The sequence below is a fragment of the Triticum urartu genome, chromosome 7 (genome assembly GCF_003073215.2).
Source record: "Triticum urartu cultivar G1812 chromosome 7, Tu2.1, whole genome shotgun sequence".
Lineage (NCBI taxonomy): Eukaryota > Viridiplantae > Streptophyta > Magnoliopsida > Poales > Poaceae > Triticum > Triticum urartu.
Genome location: NC_053028.1, coordinates 532,344,959 through 532,357,922, shown reverse-complemented (window position 1 = coordinate 532,357,922; position 12,964 = coordinate 532,344,959).

Here is a 12,964-nt window from a genome sequence, read left to right as displayed (position 1 = left end):
CAACAGTGATGTTGAGAGTTTCAGCCTGCATTATATGCTCCTGGGTTATTACCACATCGCCCACCTCGGGAACGTAAACTGTTTGCCCACAATAATATTGGGCGCGCGTACTATCACGTGTTGTTGGCGGCACAACAAACGGGGGGATCGATTGCGCCGCCTGTTCTCCCAGCTGGGCAATGGTTTTCCCGCATTTTTTGACAGCTGCTTGTTGTTTGCTCGAGCTCGAGCTCGCCTCCTTCTGTAGACATTGTCGATGTAACTTCCTGATGTGGCGCTCATAGTCTGTGTCAACAGGCTTAGGAGCTGGTGGTTGAGCCATACGAATGAAGTGGTCAACTACTTCCACAGGCACTTTCTCCCTTGGCGGCGGTGGCGGTTTCGGTCCAAAATGGGCGTCGACTTCTGCCTGCACTATGGCATTGCTTTGCTCCTCGGTCCTGTCGTAAGCCCTCTCAGGAAGAGGAGTAGTGAGGTTTGGACCATATTTATATCGCTTGCCTCCGCCTGTACTTCCTGTACTATGACCTCGACTCGTACCACTATGCACCATAGCTGCGGGGTGTCTCTTCTACGATTGCTGAGGCGGCGGAGACGGCTGACGGGGCTGAGTTGGACGAGGAGGAGTGGCCTGAAGCTGTGCTGGACTTGGAGGAGGAGTGGCCTGAGGTTGTGCCGGACTTGGAGGAGGAGTGGACGTCTGATGATATGTCGGACTTGGAGGATGAGTGGCTTGACACTTTGCCGGACTTGGAGGAGGAGGAGTGGCCTCACGCGTTGGTGGACTTGGAGGAGCGGGAGTCTGCTGACTCGGTGGCAGACTTCGACGAGGAGTCGGGTGACGCGGTGTCGGTGGCCTTCGAAAGATGATGCAATCCTTTCTCCATAGGATGATACGATGTTTGGCATCTCCGAGTGTGTGCTCCTCGTCACCTCCAGGAATGTCAAGCTCTAGCCCCGAATATTGGTCCACCACCTCATCAACCACGACACGAGCATAGCCTGCTGGAATCGGGTTGCAATGGAAGGTTGCATCGGGGGAATTTGTATAAGCAACGCCGTCCGCCACCTTCAAGGATATGTTCTTAATTTTGAAGTGTAGCTCGCAGTTAGTGTTCTCCGTGATGTCATCCACGGGGTATCTATCCAGCATTGCGTCGAACGGGGCGGAACCCACGCTGCTTCTCGGCATGGATGGGGCGGTGGTATCCAATGCTGGATCACCCGCTAGCTGCTGCAGCTACTGAGACCCCCTTTGCTGGCTAAGTGAGTCGATCTGCTCTTGCTGCCGCTGGAATTTGACTACCAAGTCCGCGTGCGCTGATTCTAGGCCTTGAAGGCGTTCATAGTCCAGCTTCCTCTTCTCCTCCTCCATCTTCCTCTGCTTCTCCTCCGCAATCTTCCTTCTCGCACAGGTTCTGTAGTCGGCGTTCCAGTCCGAAAACCCCTCATACCACGGAATAGCGCCCTTGCCTCGTGTTCTTCCCGGGTGTTCAGGATTTCCCAGGGCACGCATAAGCTCGTCGTTCTCTCTGTTGGGCTGGAACACCCCTGTTCGAGCCTCTTCTATTGCAACAAGTATATTATCGTCGGCTCCGTTCAGACATGCCTTCGTCGAAACTTTGCCTGTCTTCGGGTCCAACTCCCCCCCATGCGCATAGAACCAAGTCCTGCACCTGGGGGCCAGCTCTTAGTAACCGGAGTGACACCTGCATCCTCCATCTCTTTCTCAGACTTATCCCACTTAGGCATTGCCACCGCGTAGCCACCTGGCCCCAGCTTATGGAACTTATCCTTTTTTCGGCATTCTTGTTGTTTATTCTCGACCGTTCCTTAGCTAATTCTGAATCCTTGAATTTCACGAAATCGTCCCAATGAGCACTTTGATTCTCTAGTGTTCCCTAGAATACTGGAGTCTTCCTTCCTCCCTTGACGTACTTGTCCCATTCACGATCCTTGTGGTTCTTGAATGCAACCGCCATCTTCCTAAGAGCAGCGTCCTTGACTTTCTGCACATCTGCTTCTGTGAAATGATCTGGTAGGGTGAAATGTTCCATGAGAGTATCCCAAAGCAGACTTTTTTGTCTGTTGTCGACAAAAGTAAGATCTGGACGTGGCTTTGCTGGCTCTCTCCATTCTTGAAGGGAGATCGGGAGTTGGTCCTTCACAAGAACTCCGCACTGACGAACGAACTTGTCCGCAATCTTCTTAGGCGCTAATGGTTCGCCATTAGGTTTGATTGCCTCAATATTATACTTTACGCCCTCCTTCAACTTTTTGTTTGGGCCTCGTTTCGTCCTGTTGCCTGAAGATTTGCTCGATCCGGATGGCTGAAAGAAGAAAGATCATTTCGTTAATATATCTTCAACTCATTTAAAACATGTGATGATCACCAGATGCCTGCTTATAAAAATATATATACCTCGCCGGTCATGACTTCATCAATTCGGTCGTCGTGATCGAATATCATATCACCCTCTCCGGTGTTGTTTAGACATTCGGAGCCGTCATAATCTTCTTCATTCTGATCATCATCTGGCCCACGTATTATATCGAACATGGTCTGTTCTCCCTCTCTGTCGGTATTGTCCGCCATAGCTTTTATTTAACTATGCCAAAAAAAATATAAAACAATTTAGTATTCAAATTAAATCGTCTCGAATAATAGATATAATCTCGAATACATCGTCTCGAATAATAGATATAATCTCGAATACATCGTCTCGAATAATATATAATATTGAATAGTACATCACTGGCTAGGTAGCTAATTAAAGATCGAATACTACAGAAGAATCTAGGACACTCGCGGTTCCTGCGGCGCGGGCGGTGGACACCCAAAGAGAAGGAACCCTCACAGGATCATAGCTGGAGTGAGATCCCTGAAGAAACTGCCAGGTATTGGAGAACCTGCCGCCCTCTAATGCAACCATGTAGCGATGGACGTGCTTGTCCTCCTCCCTGACACGGCGACGTACCACCTCCGGCGGGGCGGCTCCCTCCGCACCGAAACTGGCCCACGCGAACGCCACCAAACGAGATCAGGGTCGACGACGGGACCCGGGGCTGGGTTCCTCATCAAGCGGCGCGCCCCTCCAGGAAGCACCTCCCAGTGCCAGCCCGGCGGAGCCTAGTCCCGGACATGGGTCAGTCGGACGTCGTCGCGGATGGGTCGACGGCAAGGATGCGGGCCGGGCATCGTTGAGAACAAATACTAGCTATATGCCCGCAAAAAGTAACATTTTTTTAATGATTGGATTTTGATAACTAAAATTTCTAACATTTCTATATAACACTAATTATGCTATCATTGCATATGTCAAAATTCTATATGCTATTTCATACTAATTAAGCATCTAACACTAAAAACAGAAAACACAACTTTTATACATCCATTAAAAAACTGAAAAACAACATTATATAAAAAAATTCCATACTAATTAAACACTAATTATATCCATCTAACATGCATTCATACATATATACTAGTGAAAAAATAATAATCTAAAAAATCTAAACTAATTAAACATACAAAATATGTATATACTAATATATACATGCATTAATTCATACATATGTACGTGTGTGTGTGTGTGTTCATCATGCTTGTGTGTGTGTGTATGGGCTCGGGGAGGGGCGGCGCCCATGGTGGCCGCCGGGGGCGAGGGAGAGGGGTTAGAGGGGGAGAGCTCACAGCGGGGCGACGACGACAGCGAGGCGACGGCCGGGGGCGGCGGACGCGGGGACGGCGCGACGGGGACGGGCCCGGGGCGGCGACGGAGACGAGGGCGGCGACGGCGACGGGGGCGGCGACGGCGACGGCGTCGATCGATCGGGGCACGCGGGCGGTGCTTCAATGGGGAAACAGAGGAAGAAACGGAGGGAGAATGGAATTTTCGTAAGTGTTGTATATATAGAAGGAACCTTTAGTACCGGTTGGAGCCACCAACCGGTACTAAAGGCCTGTTTTGGCCTGGCCAAGCGGCGGGAACCGCACCCCCTTTAGTACCGGTTGGTGGATCCAACCGGTACTAAAGGCCCCCCTTTAGTACCGGTTGGTGCCACGAACCGGTACTAAAGGGGGTGCGCTGGCGCAGGTGCGGTGCGCAAGTTTAGTCCCACCTCGCTAGCCGAGGGGCGACCACATTGGTTTATAAACCCCCGTGCGGTAGCTCTCTCGAGCTCCTCTCCAAAGCAGGCCTACTGGGCCTACATGTTCTGTGCTGCCCTGTTGGCCTACTGGGCCTTTGTGGGCCTGCATTCTGGCCCAACAACAGGTTGGGTTTCTAGTCGTATGCAGGCCGCTCTGGCCTAGTACGCGGGCTTTTTTTTATTTTTTTTGCTTTATTTATTTTTGAGTTGTTTTTTGTGTATTTAGAATTTCTTTGTGAATATTTTTGCTTTAGGTACAAAAAATTACAAACTTTCTTTTAGTGCCCATAGTTTTCAAATTTGAATAGTTTAAATTTTGAATTATTTGAAATTAGTGTGAATCACTAGTTTGTGAATAACTTAACTTTAAAAATCAGTAAAGGCATGAAAGAATTTGTTTGCACATAAAATTTCTTCGCGTTTCAAATGCCAAAACACATAATTAACTACCCTAACTATTACAGAGATTCCCTTCTGGGTGTGAAACACAGAAGAAAGTGATGATAGTGAAGCCGATCACATCCCAGATCTTTGGGTGTGAAACTTTTTCTTCGCGTGTGTCCCTTTGCGCCGTAACCATGGAAAATCTTCATCATTTAACGGGATGCTCGGGTCAATATTCACTGTGAATGGAGCAATTTCATCAAACTTTTCATAATCTTCTGACTTGTCTGTCTTGTCATCCACTCCCACGATGTTTCTCTTCCCAGAAAGAACTATGTGCCGCTTTGGGTCATCATACGATGCATTCGCTTCCTTATCTTTTCTTTTTCTTGGCTTGGTAAGCATGTCCTTCACATAGAAAACCTGTGCCACATCATTGGCTAGGACGAATGGTTCGTCTGCATACGCAAGATTGTTGAGATCCACTGTTGTCATTCCGTACTGCGGGTCTTCCGTTACCCCGCCTCGTGTCATATTGACCCATTTGCACCGAAACAAAGGAACCTTCAAACCACGTCGATAGTCAAGTTCCCATATGTCCTGTATATAACCATAATATGTTTCCTTTCCCGTCTTGGTTTCTGCATCAAAGCGGACACCACTGTTTTGGTTGGTGCTCTTCTTATCTTGGGTGATCGTGTAAAATGTATTACCAATTATCTCGTACCCTTTGAAAGTCATTATATTCGAAGATGGTAACTGGGACAGCAAGTACAGGTCATCTTCAATAGAGGTGTCATGCATGGTACGTGTCTGCAACCAGCTGGCGAAACTCCTGGTTTTTTCACGTGTAATCCAGTCATCAGACCGCTCCGGGTGTTTGGAGCGTATCAAATTCTTGTGTTCATCCATATACGGAGCCACCAAGGCGGAATTCTGTAGAACTGTGTAGTGTGCTTCAGTGAGAGAATGTCCGTCCATACATATTATTTGTTCCCCTCCTAGCGTGCCTTTTCCATCCAGTCTGCCCTTATGCCGCGATTCAGGAACACCAATCGGCTTAAGGTCAGGAATAAAGTCAATACAAAACTCAATGACCTCCTCATTTTGACGGCCCTTGGAGATGCTTCCTTCTGGCCTAGCACGGTTATGAACATATTTCTTTAAGACTCCCATGAACCTCTCAAAGGGGAACATATTGTGTAGAAATACAGGACCCAAAACGTTAACCTCTTCGCATAGGTGAACTAGGATGTGCGTCATGATGTTGAAGAAGGATGGTGGGAACACCAACTCAAAACTGACAAGACATTGCACCAAATCATTCTCTAACCTTGGTACGATTTATGGATCGATTACCTTCTGCGAGATTGCATTGAGAAATGCACATAGCTTCACAATGGCTAATCGAACGTTTTCCGGTAGAAGCCCCCTCAATGCAACCGGAAGCAGTTGCATCATAATCACGTGGCAGTCATGAGACTTTAGGTTCTGGCACTTTTTCTCTGCCATGTTTATTATTCCCTTTATATTCGACGAGAAGCCAGACGGTACCTTATGTCGGTGTACTGGAGTAGGGGTACCCCAGTATCCCGAACTTGTGCTCGGGCAGTCGCAGCATCCCGCGGCAAGGCTTGCCGGGTGACCGCCAAGATCCTCCATGGTTCCTTTGGAGCCATTCAAGAACAAAGTACTCAAACCAAGGCCCCGGCAAGAGGAGCTGGCCGGGAAGGAAACAAAACCCCGGCAAGAGGAGCTTGCCGGGAAGGCCAACCAAGGCATACCAAGAAAACTTGCCGCGACGCGCCGCGCGTCCCGGCAAGGCCCGGTGAGCGACAAGCTCCCGAACACGACAAGACGACGACCGCGGCAAGGAGCTTGCCGCGGGAAACCCCCACTTCGTGCCCGCGCTCCAGCACACCCGCCAACGTGTCGCTCTAGGACCCTCCCAAGCACACGTGGCGGGAGGCCGTGCAGCTAGGGGTGCGAGGTGGCAAGCAGGCGCTGACAAGATAACCATCGTGGCAAACGGTGGCGTCCCTAGCGGTCCCTTTAGGTACTGTTTAGGCGACACAGACGGGCAATTAATGCCCTTGTCCCCTGCCGCCAGGGTTAGGTATGATACACTGTAGCAGGTAGCTGTACCTACCACAGCACCTTTCCATTTTTTCCCTTTACCTCCGTTGCCACCTGTCGGTAACCCCTTGAGCATATAAAAGGAGGCCCGTGTGCAACGTAGAGGGGGGTTAGTTGGCCAGTTCGAACACTCACGCTCGGTCTTGCTAGCCGCCGGTGTGTACTGTAGCACTCCGCGCTCCTGAGCTAGAAATCAATACAAAACCACAAAGCAGGAGTAGGGTTTTATGCATCCGTGCGGCCCGAACCTGGGTAAATCACTCGCGTGCTTCGCCTCGATCTGCTCTTTGCGCGACCTCCGCCCCCGCCGAACCGAAAGGGACCCGGTCCGCCGGTCCCATAGGTGCCCGTGGATCAGCACCCCGGCATCTCTGGCGCGCCAGGTAGGGGGCGTCGAAGTTGTGTGAACCAGATCCGGCGTTCTTGCGAGCTAGATCTTCACCAACATGCCACCGAAGAAAGTTTCGGAGGCAGCTGCTCCGTCCGCGCCGAGCCAGCCACCGCCAGAGCAAACGGTTGGTGGGGCAGGCACCGGCGGAAGGACACGCATCGACGAGGGGACTCACGGTGCTGCCAGGTCCCAGGACAAGGCTGCGCCGCAGATAAGTTGCCAAATTTTGGGCAATCAAATTTTTTAAATTTTAAGTTATCTCCCTTGAACGACCACACTTTGTATGGGAAACCTGTGCATGGAGGAACCAACTCATAGCTAGTTGCGCCCTTACTTTGCTTCGAGTCGGTTCAACAACTTAAGTGAGCTGCCAGCGCCCTTACTTTGTTTCGAGTCCGCTCAACAACTTAAGTGAGCCACCAGCGCCCTTACTTTGTTTCGAGTCCGCTCAGCAATTTAAGTGAGCTGCAACTAGTTGCGACAAGGTTTCTTGTCGGTAGCGGCACCGCCAGCAGGCTGCTGACGTCCCGCACTCAGCGCTCGCGGCTCAGGTGCCTGCACCGACAAGTTCCCTAAAAGCGTAGGGCATAGACATACAAAGGGAGGAGTCAAGTAAAGGGAATAACATTGCAATGGCTACCCAAAATAAAGTTATATTACAAAATAGCTTGTCGCAGCTCTAACAGATCGTTTTCATAACTTGATCGACAGCGACAAGAAAAAGGAGAAATGAGCGGCCTAATCTACGCGGTCGCCTTCGACCCGCTTGATCCCGCTCACCTTGTCCACAATGGGTGCGACAAGGGCCTTGAGCTCCTCCAGATCAGCTTCTGGCGGCAAGGGCCTGAGGATGTTGGTAAGGCAGAGGCCAGGATTGCGGAAGGCCACCTTCATCAACACTTTCTCGAGGGCCCCTGCGCAGACCCTGCGCGACTCGTCAGCCAGTTGCTTGGGGATCCTCTCTCGGAGTCGCTGAAGGGCCGTTGCCACGCCCTTGAAGAACAGAACAAGCTTGGCGCTGGGTTGGAGGTTCTCGTCTGCGGAATACCCGAGATCCTCCATCTCCAGTTGCGCCAGCTCCTTGTCGATGTCCGTGGCGGCGTTCACAAGGCTCTCCGTCCAGTACGTCACGGTCTCCCTGAAGGCGTTCTGGGCGGTGGCAGCACTCTCCAGCAGCGCCTTGTCGGCCTTGATTTCCTCCTTCAAGGCCGCCTCCCACTTCTTGGCGCTGTCCAGAGTCTTGGTCAAAGTGGTTAGCTTCAACTCAAGATCCACGTTGGAGACCTTGGCGGCGCTGAGCTCCTTGCCCCTCTCGGAGAGATCGGCCTCCAGCCGCGCCACCTTCGTCTTCAACTCCTCCTTGGCAGCCTCAGCGGCGGCGGCAGCGTCCTCCGCTTGCTTGAAGGCTCCGCCAAGCTTCTCCTCGCGCGAGGCAAGCTCCTCCTCGTGGGCGTCAAGATTGACCTTCCGCTGCGCCAGCTCGCCCTCCTCTGCGGCTAGCTTCACAGCGGCAAGTCGCTGGCGCTCTTCGGCTTCGGCCTTCTCGAGGAGAAAGGCCTTCTACGCTTCAGCGAGCCGCTCACGCTCCTCCGCCAGGGATCGGAGGGCTTCCCGGTGGAAACCCCCGAGCTCTTCCGCGTGCTTTTCAATGTCTGCCCCCGCCTTCGCGACAAGCGCCTCGCGGGACTCCAGCTTGGCCTATCGCGCGCGGTAGAGCGACATCAACCTCCACAGCAGCCGCTCTTCTTCGGGCTCGTTGCTGCTGCTGCTTGGTGCGTCGACCAGCGTCAACCCCGCGGAGGCAAGCACTTCTCCGTCAAAGATCTCCCCCTCGACCGGCGCTCTGGAGCTTGATGCCCAGGGAAGATTGATGAAGACGTCGTCGCCGGCCTTCAGGTAGACGCCTGGCTGGGGCTCTCCGGAGCCTGGTGCTGCGGAAGCGGCGGACGGATCGGCGGTCGGTGTAGCGCCTGGCACTCCTGCGGCCTCAGGGCCGTCAGTGCGATCGCCGGACCCCTCGCCAGTCGCCGCGGCGTCTGCCTTGGCGGCCTCTGCACCAGCGACGTCGCCACCACCAGTTGCCTCGTCGGCGACGACCTCGGTTTCCATCTGCTCCGCAGCGGGTGGATCTGACAGCCGGAAAAAGGGGAAGAGTCAAGCAAAATCCAGCAAAAACTCAAGAAGATCAAAAGAAGAAGAACCCAAGGGAAGATTTTGAAGCAAGAGGAGTACCTGCACTAGGTTCTGCAGTCGTGGTCTCCGTCGTCGGGGGGCCGCTGGCGCTGTCCCTCGCCAGAGATCCCTCCCTTGCCGGAGACTTCTCTCTCGCCGGAGAACCCTCCCTTGCCGGAGAATTCTCCCTTGTCGGGGGATTCTCCCTTGGCTCCTGGTGGGGCTGCTCGGCTCCTACACAAGTCAACAAGCAGATATCAGCAAAGACAAGTACCCAAACGCGCCTCGCAACGGAAAGTAAATCGTACACTTACGCTGGGGGCTGCCCTGGAGGAAAGTCGCTGGGTCCGGCAAGCTTGTCTCGGGCGCGCCACCTGCTGTCGCAGTGGGCTCGTCCTCGACAACGATCACCGGGGCTTTGGCTCTCTTTGCTGCTCTCTGAGCCAGAGTCCTGAGAAGAAACAGATTCAAAGCGAAGCAAATGAGATACAAGACAAACAGCAAGATTTGAAGAACCATAAGTACTACAAGAGAAGCTTACTCTTCTTCTTCTTCGTCGTCGGAGCTGAACGCGGAGAAGTCGAAGTCCGGCGCGCGCCCGGCGTGAGGAGGTGGAGGGGTAGCTTCCCTTGGCCGCTTGGCGGGAGCGGTGGTGGTAGGCTGAGACGACCCCGCTCCGGCTGTCGGCGCGGCGTGAGTAGCGGCAGGGACTGAAGCGGTGGTCCGGCTAGACTCCGCTCCAGTTGCCGTCGCAGCATGAGGCGCTCCTGCGGCAACGGTGTTTGCCGCGGTAGAGCGTGTCACGCGGTGCGGCGACTGTTGACCCGCTTGCCGCTCTGCCACGTCACAAGCCTTGCAGAGACGCCTTCTTGGCGGGGATGGAGGCCCTGCTTGCGGCAAGCTGCCTGAAGACGAGGAGGAAGAAGAGTTGATTTCCAACGAGCCGCTCGTGTCCCCGGCGGGCTCGCTCGGCTCGGCGTCACGCCCGGCAAGCTCCTTCTTGCCGGCGACTTCCCCTCGCTCGGCACGGCTTGCCGCTTCCGCTGCATCAGCCTCCTCCACAGTAAATCCGAACTCGCCCGCGGCTGCCGCTGCCGCTGCCTCCTCCATCCTGGTGGCGATGAGCGCCAACTCCGCATCCGTGCTGTCGCGGGTGAGGCCGTCCTTCTCGTCGAGGCGGACTGGCACATCCACCAAGTCGTCGAAGAACTGTTGCACGACCTCGTCGGCAGGTTCCTGCCAAGTTGGCACAATTCCATGCGAGTCACACTCCGGCATCATTGCACGGATGCGGTCGAGCGAGGAATTGTTGCACAACGGCACGACGCCCCCCGGCAGCCTGAACACCTCGGGATGTTGGGGGTCATATTTGAACAACTCCTGCAGCATTGCGTTGAGCTCCAGGACTGTGAAGTTATAGTTGAGGCCCGGCCGCAGCCTCATAATGTCTGCCGCGTTCTTGAACTCCCAAGTAGGCCTCCCCCGTTCCTGCAGCGGGGCGATGCAGCGGCGAAGGAAGTCTGCGCCAACAGCGCCAACAGTAAGCCCGGCAAGCCTGAGGCGCAGAATCGTAGTGACGGCAATTCTCAGCCTGTCGTCTTCCGGGGCCACGTCGCTCCAATCGCTGCCGCGTGCTACTGGGGTTTTGCGCCGGATGGTGAATGGCTGCGGATCCTCTTCGTCAATCCAGCACCAATCCGCTCTCCACTCCTCCCACTTGCCGCGGAACTCTCCCTCCAGATAGGTCTCCCTGCCGGCCCTTGAGATCCAGGCAATCCTGCCGGATAGAGGCTCTCCTCTCTCTACTCGGGGTATGAAGAAGTGGCGAAAGAGGGCTACGTTGGGAAGGACTCCGACAAAGTTTTCGCAGAGGTGTGCAAAAACTGCCATTGTCAGGACGGCGTTGGGAGTGAAGTCGAGGAGATGGAATCCATAGGTGTTCATGATGTCACAGAAGAAATCAGAGAAGGGCGGACAGAGCCCGCAGTAGAAGAACAGAGCAAAAAAGGGGTATCCGCTCGGAGCCTTCTTCCAAGCAATGGCGGGGAGTACCTTTGTGCGCGGATGCGCGCGCGTCTCCGCCGACCAGAAGAGGTAGTACCTCTCCTTCAGCTCCTTCGCGGCAAGCTTGGGGGGGGGGGGAACTGCCCGCTCCTTCCGCAGCGCCGCGAGCCGCTGCGCCTCGGTCGACTTCAGGGCCTTCCCCTTGTCGGCTTTCGGAGCCATGGCGGAAGCAGTGGAGGAGCCCGACGGCGTTGGTGATGCTGGCGACAATGGGGGGAGGGGCGCTACTCTCTCTCTCTGCTCTGGGAAGGCGGGGGAACGGCGGAGGTTTCTGAGATTGGGAACGGCAACGGGCGAGCGGGCCAACTACCCCTGTTTTCCCTGCTTATAAAGGGGGAGGGGGCGGACGTTCCGCATTTCCGAATAAAATAACCACCCACGATCTCGCCCACGACGCCGCGTTCAGCGCGTGCCGTTCGAGGAGGGCGCGGTGGGTACGGAGTAAGATACGGCATAACCTAGGCCGCGTGTGCCCGTGCCCTGTTTTGGGCCTGGCCCAACAGCGCTCGGCACCGTGTCTGGCCCAGGCCCGGGGGCTCCTGTCGGTGTACTGGAGTAGGGGTACCCCAGTATCCCGAACTTGTGCACGGGCAGTCGCAGCATCCCGCGGCAAGGCTTGTCGGGTGACCGCCAAGATCCTCCGTGGTTCCTTTGGAGCCATTCAAGAACAAAGTACTCAAACCAAGGCCCCAGCAAGAGGAGCTGGCCGGGAAGGAAACAAAACCCCGGCAAGAGGAGCTTGCCGGGAAGGCCAACCAAGGCATACCAAGAAAACTTGCCGCGACGCGCCGCGCGTCCCGGCAAGGCCCGGTGAGCGACAAGCTCCCGAACACGACAAGACGACGACCGCGGCAAGGAGCTTGCCGCGGGAAACCCCCACTTCGTGCCCGCGCTCCAGCACACCCGCCAACGTGTCGCTCTAGGACCCTCCCAAGCACACGTGGCGGGAGGCCGTGCAGCTAGGGGTGCGAGGTAGCAAGCAGGCGCTGACAAGATAACCATCGTGGCAAACGGTGGCGTCCCTAGCGGTCCCTTTCGGTACTGTTTAGGCGACACAGACGGGCAATTAATGTCCTTGTCCCCTGCCGCCAGGGTTAGGTATGATACACTGTAGCAGGTAGCTGTACCTACCACAGCACCTTTTCATTTTTGCCCTTTACCTCCGTTGCCACTTGTCGGTAACCCCTTGAGCATATAAAAGGAGGCCCGTGTGCAACGTAAAGGGGGGGTTAGTTGGCCAGTTCGAACACTCACACTCGGTCTTGCTAGCCGCCGGTGTGTACTATAGCACTCCGCGCTCCCGAGCTAGAAATCAATACAAAACCGCAAAGCAGGAGTAGGGTTTTACGCATCCGTGCGGCCCGAACCTGGGTAAATCACTCGCGTGCTTCGCCTTGATCTGCTCTTTGCGCGACCTCCGCCCCCGCCGAACCGAAAGGGACCCGGTCCGCCGGTCCCATAGGTGCCCATGGATCAGCACCCCGGCACCTTAATACTGAGCAGGCATTCAAAGAAGATTTCCTTCTCTTCTTTGGTAAGAGCGTAGCTTGCATGACCCTGATGTATGCCGTCTTTTCCGTGCATACGTTGCTGGTCCTCTCGTGCCTCAGGTGTATCTTTTGTCTTCCCATACACGCCCAAGAAGCCAAGCAGGGTCACACAAAG